The sequence below is a fragment of the Aotus nancymaae genome, unplaced genomic scaffold, assembly GCF_030222135.1.
Source record: "Aotus nancymaae isolate 86718 unplaced genomic scaffold, 86718_ANA_hifiasm-v0.15.2.pri h1tg000022l_1, whole genome shotgun sequence".
NCBI classification, from domain to species: Eukaryota; Metazoa; Chordata; class Mammalia; order Primates; family Aotidae; genus Aotus; species Aotus nancymaae.
Genome location: NW_026988435.1, coordinates 40,067,799 through 40,081,702, shown reverse-complemented (window position 1 = coordinate 40,081,702; position 13,904 = coordinate 40,067,799). Strand labels below are relative to the sequence as shown.

Sequence of the window (13,904 nt, the reverse complement as noted above, 5' to 3'; positions counted from 1 at the left end):
TGGGTCTAGCCACCCAGCAAGTCTACCCGGCTCCAGGTTAGCACTGGGGGGTTGTCTGCACAGAGTCCTGTGATGTGAACCATCATGGGTCTGTCAGATGGATACCACTGCCTGTTCCAGTGGAGGCGGCAGGAGGGTACAATGGGCTCTGTGAGGGTTCTTAGCTTTGGTGGTTTAATGCTCTATTTTGTGCTGGTTGGCCTCCTGCCGGGAGGTGGCACTTTCCAGAGAGCATCAGCTGTGGTAGCATGGAGAGGGACCAGCAGTGGGCAGGGCCCTAGAACTCCCAAGAGCGTATGCCCTTTGTCTTCACAACCAGGGTGGGTAGGGAAGGGCCATCAGGTGGGGCAGGACTAGGCGCGTATCTGAGATCAGACTCTCCTTGGGCGGGTCTTGCTGCGGCTGCTGTGGGGGATGGGGTGAGATTCCCAGGTCACTGGAGCTGTGTACCTAGGAGGATCATGGCTGCCTCTGCCGAGTCATGCAGGTTGTCAGGAAAGTAGGGGAAAGCTGGCAGTCACAGGCCTTACCCAGCTCCCACACAAACCAAAGGGCTGGTCTCACTGGGCCACCCAGGCTTGAGAACTTGCCCCAGGCTACCTGCTTCCCAGCTGCAAGGCAAGAAGAAGGCGTGGTTCTTCCCTGGCCTGTGGAGCCTGCACACTGGATTCATGCCCTCCCCCAGGTTCTGGCCAGGAGGCTTCTTGCCCCAGTTCAGATGGAGATTTCCTTCTCCCTGTGGCATCCCCCCACCCATGCTCTAGCTGCCGTCCCAGTGGATCCCTGTGGTGCTGGGCAGGAACGGCCTGCTTGCGGACCCAGCGTGCTCCCAAGGCCTCTCCACTGCTTCCTCTACCCCTGCATTTCGCCTGGCTCTCTAACTTGCCTCAGTTCCAGTTAAGGTCAGAAACGTCTCCGGCAAACAGACCTTCAGTTTCTCCGGTGGGGGTATGTGTTCAGGAGAAAAGGATCTCCCTTTCCCACTTCTGCAGTTGGGGTGCTCACAGTATTTGGGGTGTCTCCTGGGTCCTGCAGGAGCAGTCCGCTTCCTTCAGAGAGTTTGTGTGTTCTCTCGAGATGGCTGGTTTGTTCTTGCAGTCAATCTGCAGCGAAAATTCACTATATGAGCCTCCGAGCACTGCTCTGCCCACCTGAGTCAGAGCTGCAATCTAGTCCTGCCTCCCATCTGCCATGATGATCCCTGCTCAAGTTGTCTAATTTAAACCTGCCTAAACCATCTTTTGTAAATGATTTGCGGCGATTTTCTGTGATAGGTAACAATGAAAGTAGCCTGGCAAACTCTCCTATGTCAAGGTAGCAGAATGCGAAGAGAAGAAATACAGCACTCTGTAGACATACACCAATTTGTAAATAGGTCTTAACTGCAGCTTCCCACATTTTTTGTCTGTTTTGTGACAAGGTGTCACTGTGTTGCCCAGGCTAGAGTTCAGTGGTATGATCATAACTCACTGCAGCCTTGAATAATTGAACCCTGGGCTCAACTGATCCTCCTGCATCAGCCTGCTGAGTAGTTGGGATTACAGGCATGTGCCACGACACCCAGCTAATTTTTTTGTGTGTAGAGATGTCTTGCTATGTTTCCCAGGCTGTATATTTAAAAAAAAAAAAAAAAAATACGGAAACCACAATTCTAAAATTATGTATAATCACGTGCTTTTCCTTTTGGAGATTTACAAGATACTTTAGAAACTTCTGGAGCCTCCGTATCATTGTCAAGGACACCCATTGCCACTTTTTTGTAGCCCGCAAATATCAACTGATAGAAGGCCAGATAAACCAACGTGTCTATGACCCAGCCTCTACTCTTATTTCTCAGAAAAATTATGAGTTGAAATTCCCTTTTCCATTCTTTAGCTTTTTTATTTTTCTGGTTGCACAACATAGTGTTTTCAAAGAAATCTTTCCATAAATGGAATTCCATCTTGGCAGCATCTTATCTCAACCAGTAAGTGTCCAAGGCACAAACAGTTTCATTTCTTTAAAAGGATTTGCATGCTAAACCTTTGCAAAAAAGCTGCTCTGAAAAACCTGTCTCGGGCTTGACTTTTTTTTTAATGTGGAGTGCTTCATGAATTTGTGTGTCATCCTCGCACAGAAGCCATGCTAATCCTCTCCGTATCGTTCCAATTGTAGTATGCATGCAGCTAAAGTGAGGAGGGGCTTGGACTGTTGGTGAGATGCTGCTATCACGATGTCCTTCTGGATGGGACACTTGAGTCCCCTGATGGAGCCAGTCTGCAGCTGTCTTTTGCTTTGCAAACAGAAGAAGGATGTGTGAACCACACATGTCGCTCTGGGCTCACTTCAAATCTGGGTGTCTTTTACTGCACAAGAACACTTCCTCCTGGAATCCCTGAGACACTCACCCCCAGCTGCTGCTGCTGATCGGACCCCGCCCCTGCTAGCTGGCCTGTCCTGGCTTCGCCTCATAGCAGCAGAAGAAGCCAAGATCACAACAGTGCACTCCAGACTGGGCAACAGAGTGAGAGTCTGTCTCAAAAAAAATAATAAAATAAAGCCAGACCGGTGGCTCACGACTGTAATCCCAGCACTTTGAGAGCCTGAGGTGGGCAGATCACAAGGTTGGGAGTTCAAGACTAGCCTGGCCAGCATGATGAAACCCCGTCTCTACTAGAAATACAAAAAATTAGCCGGGTATTTTACAGGTGGTGCACACCTGTAATCCCAGCTACTCGGGAGGCTGAGTCAGGAGAGTCACTTGAACCCAGGAGGCAGAGGTTGCAGTGACCTGAGATTGCACTACTGCATTCCAGCCTGGGCGACAGAGCGAGACTCCACCTCAAAAAAAAAGAGAAGTACTAGAAAAATGAAATAAAAAAAAGACAAACAATGGAAACCTGATTTTTTTTTTTAATAACTAGACTCAATAAACAAAAACTTTCTCTGTCAAATTCCTATAGAAGTTTCTCAACATTTCTCTCAATCCTGGCCGGGCAGGACCCCAGTACACAGACCCCACTTAGAGAATCGTTGGTTTCTTTACTCACGTTCCCACTAGACTTTGAGCTCTGGGAGGTCACCTGTCCTATTCACCACTATGTTCCTAAGGCCTAACATGGTACCTGGCACATAGTAGGTATTCAGTGCATTCCTAGTGAATGACTCGAGTGGTTGAATGAACAAGCAAGCAGTGACAAAGGAGGGCATGCGGGAAGAGGGGTCCCCGGAATGCCTGGCTGAGTTGGTCACTGTTGGCCCAGTGGCAGGGTACAGGCTGTGAAATCTGCAAGCATTCTGGGGAACCACAGGGGCACAAGGACGACTCCTGCCGTCCAGGCCCATGGCAGTCAGGAGAGGCCCGGGGCAGTGGCCGCTGCCCAGGCGGAAGCCACCCTTGTCTCAGGACAGCTCAGCACGGTCTGTGCCCCTGTGCCTGGCAGCCCCTCTGATCTCTAACTAGATTCCCTGTGAAGGCCCTGGGTGGAAATTCAGACGAGGTCCATTGATGGGGGTCCCTGGGTTGGGGCAGGCCACTTGAGGGGGGACAGAGAGAGACCCTGAGGAGACAGGTTTCGGTGGGGTGGCCGGCTGTCCTTTGCCCTCTGCTAGTGCGGTCCCCTGAGCAACGTGCAGCCTGGACCGGGTCTCAGAGTAAGGCCAGCAAGGACTCATGCCTGACATAGAGACAGCCTCTGCGGGGCTCGGAAACAGGAGAAAGACAGGAGGCAGCAATCAAGCCTGCCAGGCTTCCAAGGCAGGCCCCTGGGGTGTGAGACACCTGACTTCAAGAGAAAGCCACAGCGCAGATAAGGAAACGGAACTTTTCTGGACTTATCAGCCTGGCCAGGAAAAATGTTGTGGGCAAAACATTCAGGACAGAAAGCAATGGGCCAGGGGTGGGGGCTGGACACAGGAGCCTCCAGGACACAGGCAGGAGGTGACCGCCAGGTCAGGCAGGAAGCCCCAGCTGTGGGACTCCTTGGAGGCGCTCACGGGGAAGGTGGCGAGAGGCTGAGCAGGGCCAAGAGATGAAATGAAAGCGCAGCCAGGAGAGACCAGAAGAGGGGAAGGAGAGACTGAGCCCCAGGATGGGGCTTCCTTCCGCCTGCTGTCCGAGGGAAGCCGTCTGGTCCAGCATCAAGTTGGAAGGCATGGTAGCCTTGGGAGACAATCCTCAAAGTTCCCTAATTTTTTTTTTTTTGAGACAGAGCCTCACTGTGTTGCCCAGGCTGGAGTGCAGTGGCGCGATCTGGGCTCACTGAAACCTCTGCCTCCAGGGTTCAAGCGATTCTCCTGCCTCAGCCTCCCAATCTCGGCTCAGGGCAATCTTGGTTGCAGCGAGCCGAGACTGAGAGGCTGAGGCAGGAGAATGGTCTTCTCTTGTGTGCAGAAAAATAATTGTGCTCATTTCATGGTCATTTTTTTAAGAGCTGGCAGAAGAGTGGGAAAATCTCAGCTGAGATTACAGGTGTGAGTCACCACGTCTGGCTAACTTTTGTACTTTTAGTAGAGACGGGGTTTCACCATGTTGGCCAGGCTGGTCTCAAAATCCTGACCTCAAGTGATGTGCCTGCCTCGACCTCCCAAAGTGCTGGGATTACAGGCATGAGCCACTGCACCTGGCCACAAAGTTCCCTATTAATAAAAGGCCCCAAGAAAGGCAGGCCCGGACAGAAAATACTATCCTTTACCATCTCTAGGGAGTCCATGTGACCAGAGCAAGACACTGTCTCATTTAAAAAAAAAAAAAGAAAGAAATCCAAATTGACCTATGGGAAAATCATTTTTATAGGTCAAAGTGGTCACATATCAGCATTGCACATGGGTCTGCCTGATGCAGCTAGGTCCAGGACAGAGGGCGGTGAGGGTGGGGGCCTCTTCCTCAGGCCGCTCTGGGTGTGGAGCAGAGCAGTCTCCAGGAGACCAGAGGCTGATGGCAGCTGTGAAGAGAGAAGCTGCTGCACCCCCAGAGCAGAGGGAAAAGGGACAGTCACAGGGAAGCTGACTCAGAAAAGCAAATGGGCCGGGTCATCCCTCGGGGAGGACTCTTGGGGGCAGTCCATGGTGGGTCCTTCTGGGCAAGTCTCAGGATGTGCTCAGCCAGTTCTCTAGACAGTCATCAACCTGAAGACCTCAGAGCCAAGGCGGCCCATGCAAACAGACTGTGCAGGCAGCCTGGTGAAGCTGGCTCTGTCCCATGTCTGTGCTGACTCAAATGTAAGTCTATGTTGGTTTCAGCTCAGGGTTTTGTTTGTTTTGTTTTGAGACAGAGTCTCACCCTGTCGCCCAGGCTGGAGTGCAATGGTGCAATTTCAGCTCACTGCAACCTCCACCTCCCAAGTTCAAGAGATTCTGGTGCCTCAGCCCCCCAAGTAGCTGGTATTACAGGCGTGCACCACCACGCCTGACTAATTTTTGTATTTTTAGTAGAGATAGGGTTTCTCCATGTTGGCCAAGCTGGTCACAAACTCCTGACCTCAAGTGATCCACCTGCCTCAGCCTCCAAAAGTGCTGGGATTACAGGTATAAGCCACTGCACCTGGCCTAGCTCAGGGTTTTAAGTGGATTAGTGAGTTTTTTTTCCCCAGGGCACCTCAGCTTTTGAATGTGTGCCCTGATGTCCCTGGGCAGCTCAACACTAAATATCCAGCCACCCCTTCCGGTGTGATGAGGCTGCCTGGCTACGTAGGTAGAATCAACCACAGTATTCTGTGGAAGAAGGAATGCCCAGTACCATCCCTTAGAGCCGCCAGCAGCGACTGTCACCTGGCCCACCCTCTCCTGCTGCTCTACCTGCTCAGGCCTGCCTCCAGAGGCATCAGGTGAGAGGAGCCGGCTTTGCAAGGGCTGTGGCAGGAAGGACAGCACCCCTCCCCGCAGGACCCAGGCCAGGAGGCCCTGACCCAGGCCTGATGTGGGAAGAGGCTGTAACCACAAATCCCCTCTCTGGCTCCAGACCTTTCCACCCCACTGATGGAGGGACAGTGGGTGGCAGTGGGGACAGAACAATGACACTAACGCTTACTTGGGAAAATGCTAATTTACCTGGAGATATGCTCTTGTTCCACCCCTGGGGACCTCCCTCAGGTTAATACATAGCTGTGGGGTCCCTGATTCTCCCTCAGCATCCTCTGGCAAGGCCACCTCTCCCAAATGCCACCCACAGAGCCCTAGGGACCTGGATGCTGGTCCCAAGGGACCCCTATGAGAGTCGAGCAAGTTATCAATCACATGCACTTCAGTATCCTCAGCTGGCAAATGGTGATTAAAATGGTAGTTATGTCACAGTGCTGTTGTGAAGACGAAATGAGCAAAATACTCAGACCAGCGCTGGTGCGTAGTAAGGATTCAACAAGTGTTATGTGATTATGTAAGCAATATTCTTGCTGTTTCAAAGTCGCAAGCGTCCCTCATGCAACCCAGGTCAGGAAGGCAGCTGGGATCAGAGACACAAAGGAACAAAGAACTGATCTTACCACTAAAAGTAATGGCAAAACCCACAGCGACTTTCGCACCATCCTAACAGCTAGCCCACGGGTCTCTCAGCTGCTCATCCCTGTTCCTCCAGCCACGGCTGTTTCATTTCATGTCCCCCTACAGATCAACTTTCTCTACTCCCCATCCTATGGCCAAATGTGTCGACCCATCCCAGCTCCTCAATGTTTGTGTTTTAGGCTCAAAACCATACAATGGAATATTATTTGGCCAGAAACAGGAATGAAGTACTGACACATGCTACAATTTGTATGAGCCTTGAAAGCCCTGTGCTAAGTGAAAGAGCCTGCCATAAAAAGCCACATCTTACGTGGTTCATTTATATGAAAATCCAGAATAGGGATATCTATAAAGATCAAAATGAAATAAGCAGATTTGGTTCTGGTTTTTTGGGCTTTTTTGTTTTGTTTTTTTTTTAGGTAGAGTCTCACTGTATCGCCCAGGCTGGAGTGCAATGGTGCGACCTTGGCTCACTGCAACCTCCATCTCCCAGGTTCAAGTGATTTTCCTGCTTCAGCCTCTTCAGTAGCTGGGATTACAGTCACGTGTCACCACGCCCAGCTAATTTTTGTATTTTTAGTAGAGACGAGATTTCACCATGTTGACCAGGCTGGTCTCGAACTCCTGACCAGGTGATTTGCCTGCCTCAGCCTCCCGCAGGCGTGAACTGTAATCTGTGCCCAGACTAAATAAGTAGACTTGTGGTTGCTTAGGGTAGGGTGGGGAAATAGAGGACTGATGGCTAACAGATATGAGGTTCCTCTCTTGAAGTAATGAAATGTTTTAAAATTGTGGTGATGATTGCACGTATCTGTGTGAATATACTAAAAACCATTGAATTGTACACTTTAAATGGGTGAATTATAAAGTATGTGAATTCTATCTCAATACTGCTATTTTTTAAAAAATGAATGAATGAAAACTGGTAACAACAATCAAAAAAGCTACCTATGTCACTCATATAAGGATCATCCCAAACTGAAAACTGACCTAAAATCTGAGAAAACTGACCTCTTGACAAAGCGTTCCCCCTTGTATTGCCTAACTAGCCTTCCAAGGCTGAGTGACTTGTATTGATTGTATTGCATCTTATGCAATCAATAAATAATTTTCTTTTTTGAGACAGGGTCTCGTTCTATTGCCCGGGCTGGAGTGCAGTGGCATGATCTCGGCTCACTGCAGCCTTCATCTCCCGGACTCAAACCATCTCCCACCTCAGCCTCCCAAGTTGCTGGGAGTACAGGCACACACCACCACGCCTGGCTAATTTTTGTATTTTTTGTAAAGATGGGGTTTTGCCATATTGCCTAGGCTGGTCTTGAGCTCCTGAGCTCAAGTGATTCACCTGCCTCAGCTTCCCAAAGTGATAGGATTACAGGCATGAGACACTGTGCCCAGCCTGCAATAGATAATACTTTAAAAATGTTAACTTATCCCAAAATATAGAATCGAAAATAATTTCTTTCCATTTTAAACCTAAGCAAGTACATGATTGGTTGTTCTATATCTGTTTGTAGTGAATATTTGCCATTTGACCAATGACAAGTTTTTTTTTTTTTTTTTTTTTTGAGACAGAGTCTCACTTTGTCACCCAGGCGCTGGAATGCAGTGGCGTGATCTCGGCTCACTGCAGCCTCTGCCTCCTGAGTTCAAGTGATTCTCATGCTTCAGCCCCCCAAGTAGCTGTGATTACAGGCAAGTGCCACCACTCCTGGCTAATTTTTGTATTTTTTGTAGAGATGGGGTTCACCGTGTTGGCCAGGCTGGTCTTGAACTCCTGACCTCAGGTGATCCTCCCACCTCGGCCTCCCAAAGTGCTGGGATTATAGGCGTGAGCCACTGCACCTGGCTGACAAGTTTTTCACAAGTCCTGTCCTGAGTAGTTCTAGTCCATGTCAGTAGTTTCTAAACACGTGAAAAATAGGGCCCAATTCAGGAAGCCCATCAGTTTGGAGAATATAATTTCTTCTCTACTACTAGTAAATAAGAATGTCAAAAGTTGTGGCAACTTTTAAACCATTAAAGTAAAGAGTATATGGTAAGTTCTCCAGTGCTAAAATCCAGCACTGCAGTTGCTCTCTTTGCAGCCTTAGAGTATGGTAGAAAAGATATAAAATAGGCTGGGTGCAGTGACTCATGCTTGTAGTCCCAGAACTTTAAGAGGCTGAGGGAGGAAGATTGTTTGAGGCCAGGAGTTCGATACCATCCTGGGTATAAAAAATACCCACTCTATAAAAAATAAAATTTAAAAATTAGCCATTCATGGTGGTACATGCCTGTAGTTCCAGCTACTTGTGAGGCTGAGGCAGGAGGATTGCTTGAGCCTAGGCGTTCTAGGCTGCAGTCAGCTATGATCACGCCAGTGTATTCCAGCCTGGGCAACAGAGCAAGACCCTGTCTCTAAAGAGGAAAGAAAGAAAGAAAATATGTCATTGTTTGTCATTTAAATACAAAACTGTAATGGACACTATTCAAGAAGCTGTTTCTTCTGTATACTAACAAATACCCCAGAGACATGGAAAAGAACAAGCAGCTGCAGAAGGAATCAAAATTTAAAGAGAAGTTAAAAGAAAACAAGATACAGCCCTCTCTGCAGCCTGCCCCATTAGGGTGGAAAGGCCTCTGAGGTCTGGGAATTCTGGCTAACGCTTCGACTTCCACAGATAGGCAGCAAGCCAAAGGGATCCTTGTTTTCATAGAAAGTCTTCTCCAAACACAAGTGGACACCCAGTTCAGAGGCCATGCAGTGAAACTGACGTAGAAACTTCCTGGCAAGTTTCACTGGGGGCAAACACCGGATTATTAAGATTAACCCGGGCCATGAACATATCCTACTAGAAGCGTGAGGGCTGAATCCAGGTGCCCTGGCAGAGATGGACTCTGACAGGGGGTCCAGAAGAACCAGTCACTGGCAAGAGCTTTTAGCCCTGTCAGGAGGTAGACCACCAAGTTCCAGAAAGCAGCAGACAAGTGTCCTCTAGGAACGGAGAGACTCAGCCTGGTATTATGTGCTGATAATTGCCCCAGGCATTTTTGTTTTAAAATGAAAAATAAGTTGGAAAATTCCAGCATTTTGGGAAGTCAAGGCAGGTGGATTGCTTGAGTCCAGGAGTTTGAGACCAGCCTGGATAACATAGTGAAACCCTGCCTCTATTAAAAATAAAAAAAATCAGCCAGATGGGGTGACACGTGCCTGTAGCCCTAGGTACTCTGGAGACTGAGGTGGGAGGATCACCTGGGCCCAGGAGGTTGAGGCTGTAGTGAGCCAAGAACACACCACTGCACTCCAGCCTGGGTGACAGATCTTGTCTAAAAAAAACAAGAAAGAAAAAGACAGAAAAAAAAATTGATTTCCAGACGTTAGAGGGAAACTGAACACACCTAACATTTTCCTTTGTATCAAAGCCAGGGCGGGGCTATGAGCTTTGTTCATCCAGACTCCGCTGAAGGGAGCTGGCAGGGGTGCCAGAAAGCTCGTGTGGCCACGTTTCCCAAGGCCCGAACCCCACAGGAGGTGATGGCTTCCGATGTGATGTTTGTGAGACACACACTCCACTAACTTCGTGACTGATACTCAGTTGTCCTGCCTATAACAGTGTTCGCTCAGGTCAGTTCTGACGAAGAATGAGCGTGTGTTTACATGCAGGAGATTTCTCCACTTAGGTATGTTTACACTTACATCACTTCAAGTGACTTTCTAGATTTTAGCAAAATAAAATGATGTACACTAAAGCTAACCATAAACATACCCTAGCACCCAACATCCGTTCTGAGGTATATTCTCAACAGAAACGTCCACAGATGCTCACAAAAAACAAAACGAAAACGTTTCTAGCAGATGATTCATAACAGCCAAAACCCTGGAAGCAAAACAAATGTACATCAATAGTAGAATGCATAAATAAATTGTAATATATTCACCACGAGAGAATGCATTCACATACAAGTGATATATTCACATATGAGAGACTATGGATGATTTATGGACAGTGTAAAATAAACCAGATACAGGTGAGTGCATACAGTGTGACTGATTCCATTTACATCGAGTTCAGAATTGGGCAAACAAATGTTAAAAGTCAGAATACGGCTGAGCGCGGTGGCTCACGCCTGTAATCCCAGCACTTTGCGGGGCTGAGGCAGGCAGATCACGAGGTCAGGAGTTCAAGACCAGACTGGCCAACATGGCGAAAACCTGTCTCTACTAAAAATACAAAAATTAGCTGGGTATGGTAGCAGGTGCCTGTAATCCCAGCTACTCGGGAGGCTGAGGCAGGAGAATCGCTTAAACCTGGCAGGCAGAGGTTGCAGTGAGCCAAGATCGCGCCACTACACTCCAGCCTGGGGGTCAGAGCTAGACTCTGTCTCAAAAAACAAAACAAAACAAAACAAAAATCAGAATAGTGGTTATCTTTGAGGAAGAAAGTAAGTGTGGTAGCTGGGAGGGGCTTATGAGGGGCTTCCAGGGTGATGGTGAGCTTCCATTTCTCAACCCTACTGGTGTTATAGAAGGGACGTTACCTTTGAAAATTCATTGTGCACTTATGATATGCTTGCTTTTCTGTATCTGTCGTATATTGATAAAAACTGCATTTTAAAATAAAAACATTGATGTCTTTTAATTATCTCTATGGTAACTGCAACTGTTGCTAGGGATCAGTATATTATTGCAGAAAATTATGGAAAAGGATTGACTTTCCGGGCGTACTGTTTCCAAGTGTATCTGGAGAGAGCCCACTTTATGAAGTGGTGACGATTATGTTGGTATTGTTGACATCCGAAGCCCTAGGTCTTACACCTAACTTAAATTTGGATATTGGTCTTACCACATTGTTTAACAACTTAGTCTTGGAGTTTCAAGTAATTCAAGATACTCAGTTTGAAGTAGGACAGGAGGCTCTGGCCTACTGATGACCTGGATCTGGGCAATTGGTCCTCCCTTCATGCTTTACTTTGGAATTGAACCCATTATTCTAAAAGTACACCTGGGACCTCTTTACCTTTAAGTGATTGATGGCTCAGAGGTCACTGCCCATCTTCAGAAGACTGGGTCTTAATGAATAAACCAAGAGAGTAAAAGAGAAGGGAGGAAACTGAAGGATTTCTTTAGAACGTTTTCCTCTGGGTTACTTCCTAGAAATTCGAAATTTGTCATACCTTCCACCCGCAAAAGTGTGTTATTCCTGTAGTGACTCAGTAGCTAAATAAAAGATACAAATGTTGTCTTAATGTAAGAGTCTACGCTTCAAAAAAAAAAATTTATCGGGATGTTATTTATATACTGTATATTCACCCACTGGCACTGTACATTTCAAAGATTTTAGTGCATTTCTAGAATTGTGTAACTAACACCAAAATCCAGTTTTAGAATATTTCCATCACCTCAGAAAGTTTTCTTGTGCTGATTTACAGTTAATCCTTGCTCCCACTCCCAATACTAAGCAACCACTGTTTTCTTTTCTGTGGCTAGAAATTTGCCTTTATTTGGACATTTTATATAAATGGACCCATATGGCTGGGTGCAGTGGCTCATGCCTGTAATCCCAGCACTTTGAGAGTTTGAGCCAGGTGAATCTCTTGAGGTCAGGAGTTCAAGACCAGCCTGGCCAACATGGTAAAACCTTATCTATACTAAAAATACAAAACTTAGCCAGGCATGGCGGTGGGCTCCTGTAATCCCAGCTACTCAGGAGGCTGAGGCACGAGAATCACTTGAACCCGGGTGGTGGAAGTTGCAGTGAGCTGAGATCATGCCACTGCACTCCACCCTGGGTGACAGAGTGAGACTCTGTCTCAAAAAAATAAATAAATAAAAATAGGCTGGGCACCGTGGCTCACACCTGTAATCCTAGCACTTTGGGAGGCTGAGGCGGGCTGACCACATGAGGTCAGGAGTTTACGGCTACCTGGCCAACATGGTGAAACCCCATCTCTACTAAAATTACAACAAAAATTAGCTGGGTGTGGTGGCGGGCACCTGTAATCCCAGCTACTCAGGAGGCTGAGGCAGGAGTATCGTTTGAACCCGGGAGGCAGAGGTTGCAGTGACCCAAGATAGCACCACTGCACTCCAGCAAGAGTGAGACTGTATCTCAAAAAAAAATCAAAATTAAATAAATAAATAAATGGAATCATACAATGCAGTCTGTTATGTCTGGTTTCTCCCACTTAGCACGCTTCTTCTGAGGTCCGCTTGTGTTTTCGCATGTATCAATATTTCATCTCTTCTAATTGCTGAACGACATCACATTGTACAGATATACCACGTTTTATTTATCCATTCACCAGTTAATGTATATTTGGATTATTTCCAGTGTGAGATTATTATGAATAGAGCTACTATGAACATTCGTGTACACGTCTTTGTGTGGACTATTTTTATTTGTGTTGGGTAGATTCCTAGGACTGGAATTGCTAGGTTCTATGGTAAATTTGTTTAACTTTTTTTTTCTTTTCTTTTGGACAGGATCTTGATTTATTACTCAGGCTGGAGTTCAGTGTTGCTATCATGGCTCACTGCAATCTCGACCTCCTGGGCTCAAGTGATCCTCCTGCCTGGGACTACTGAACTCACCACCATGACTGGCTAATTTTTTAAAAAAATTTTTGTGGAGAGGGAGTCTCCATATGTTGCCCAGGTTGGTCTTGAATTCCTGGGCTCAAGCAAACCTCCTGCTTCCGCCTCCCAAAGGGCTGGGATTACAGGCAGGAGCCACTGTGCCCAGCCACGTTTACTTTTTACTGAAACTGCCAGATTATTTTCCAAAATGGTTATACTGCTTAGACATTTCCACCAATAATATAATAGGAGGATTCTAGTTTCTCCACATCCCTGCCAACACTTCTTATTTAAAATTGTGATCCAGGCCAGACACGGTGGCTCACGCCTGTAATCCCAGCACTTTCAGAGGCCTAGGTGGGCAGATCACTTGAGGTCAGGAGTTTCAGACCAGCCTGACCAACATGGCGAAATCCCGTCTGTACTAAAAAAATACAAAAAAAAAAAAAAATTAGCTGGGCGTGGTGGTGCATGCCTGTAGTCCCAGCTACTCAGGAGACTGAGGCAGGAGAATTGCTTGAACCTGGGAGGCAGAGGTTGCAGTGAGCCGCGATCACGCCATTACACTGCTGCCTGGGCAACAAGTCTAAAAAAAAAAAAAAGACATGATGTTAAGTGTAATATGCCACACACAGAAAGACAAATACTACATGATCTCACTTACAGATGTGTGATGGTTGATACGAGGGTCAACTTGATTGGATTGAAGGATACAAAGCATTGATCCTGGGTGTGTCTGTGAGGGTGTTGCCAAAGGAGATTAACATTTGAGTCTGTGGGCTGGGGAAGGCAGACCCACCCTCAGTCTGGGTGGCCACTATCTAATAGGCTCCCATCTCGGCTAGAATATAAGCAGGCAGAAAAATGT

At 47.3% G+C, this 13,904-nt stretch overlaps 1 non-coding gene across 1 annotated transcript; it reads right to left on the bottom strand.

The window, feature by feature from the left end:
* Positions 1 to 2,071: 2,071 nt before the first annotated feature.
* Positions 2,072 to 2,174, bottom strand: LOC135276415 (U6 spliceosomal RNA). Its single transcript, XR_010343958.1, has one exon. It is a non-coding gene; the product is annotated as a U6 spliceosomal RNA (small nuclear RNA).
* Between the last annotated feature and the right edge of the window lie 11,730 nt (positions 2,175 to 13,904).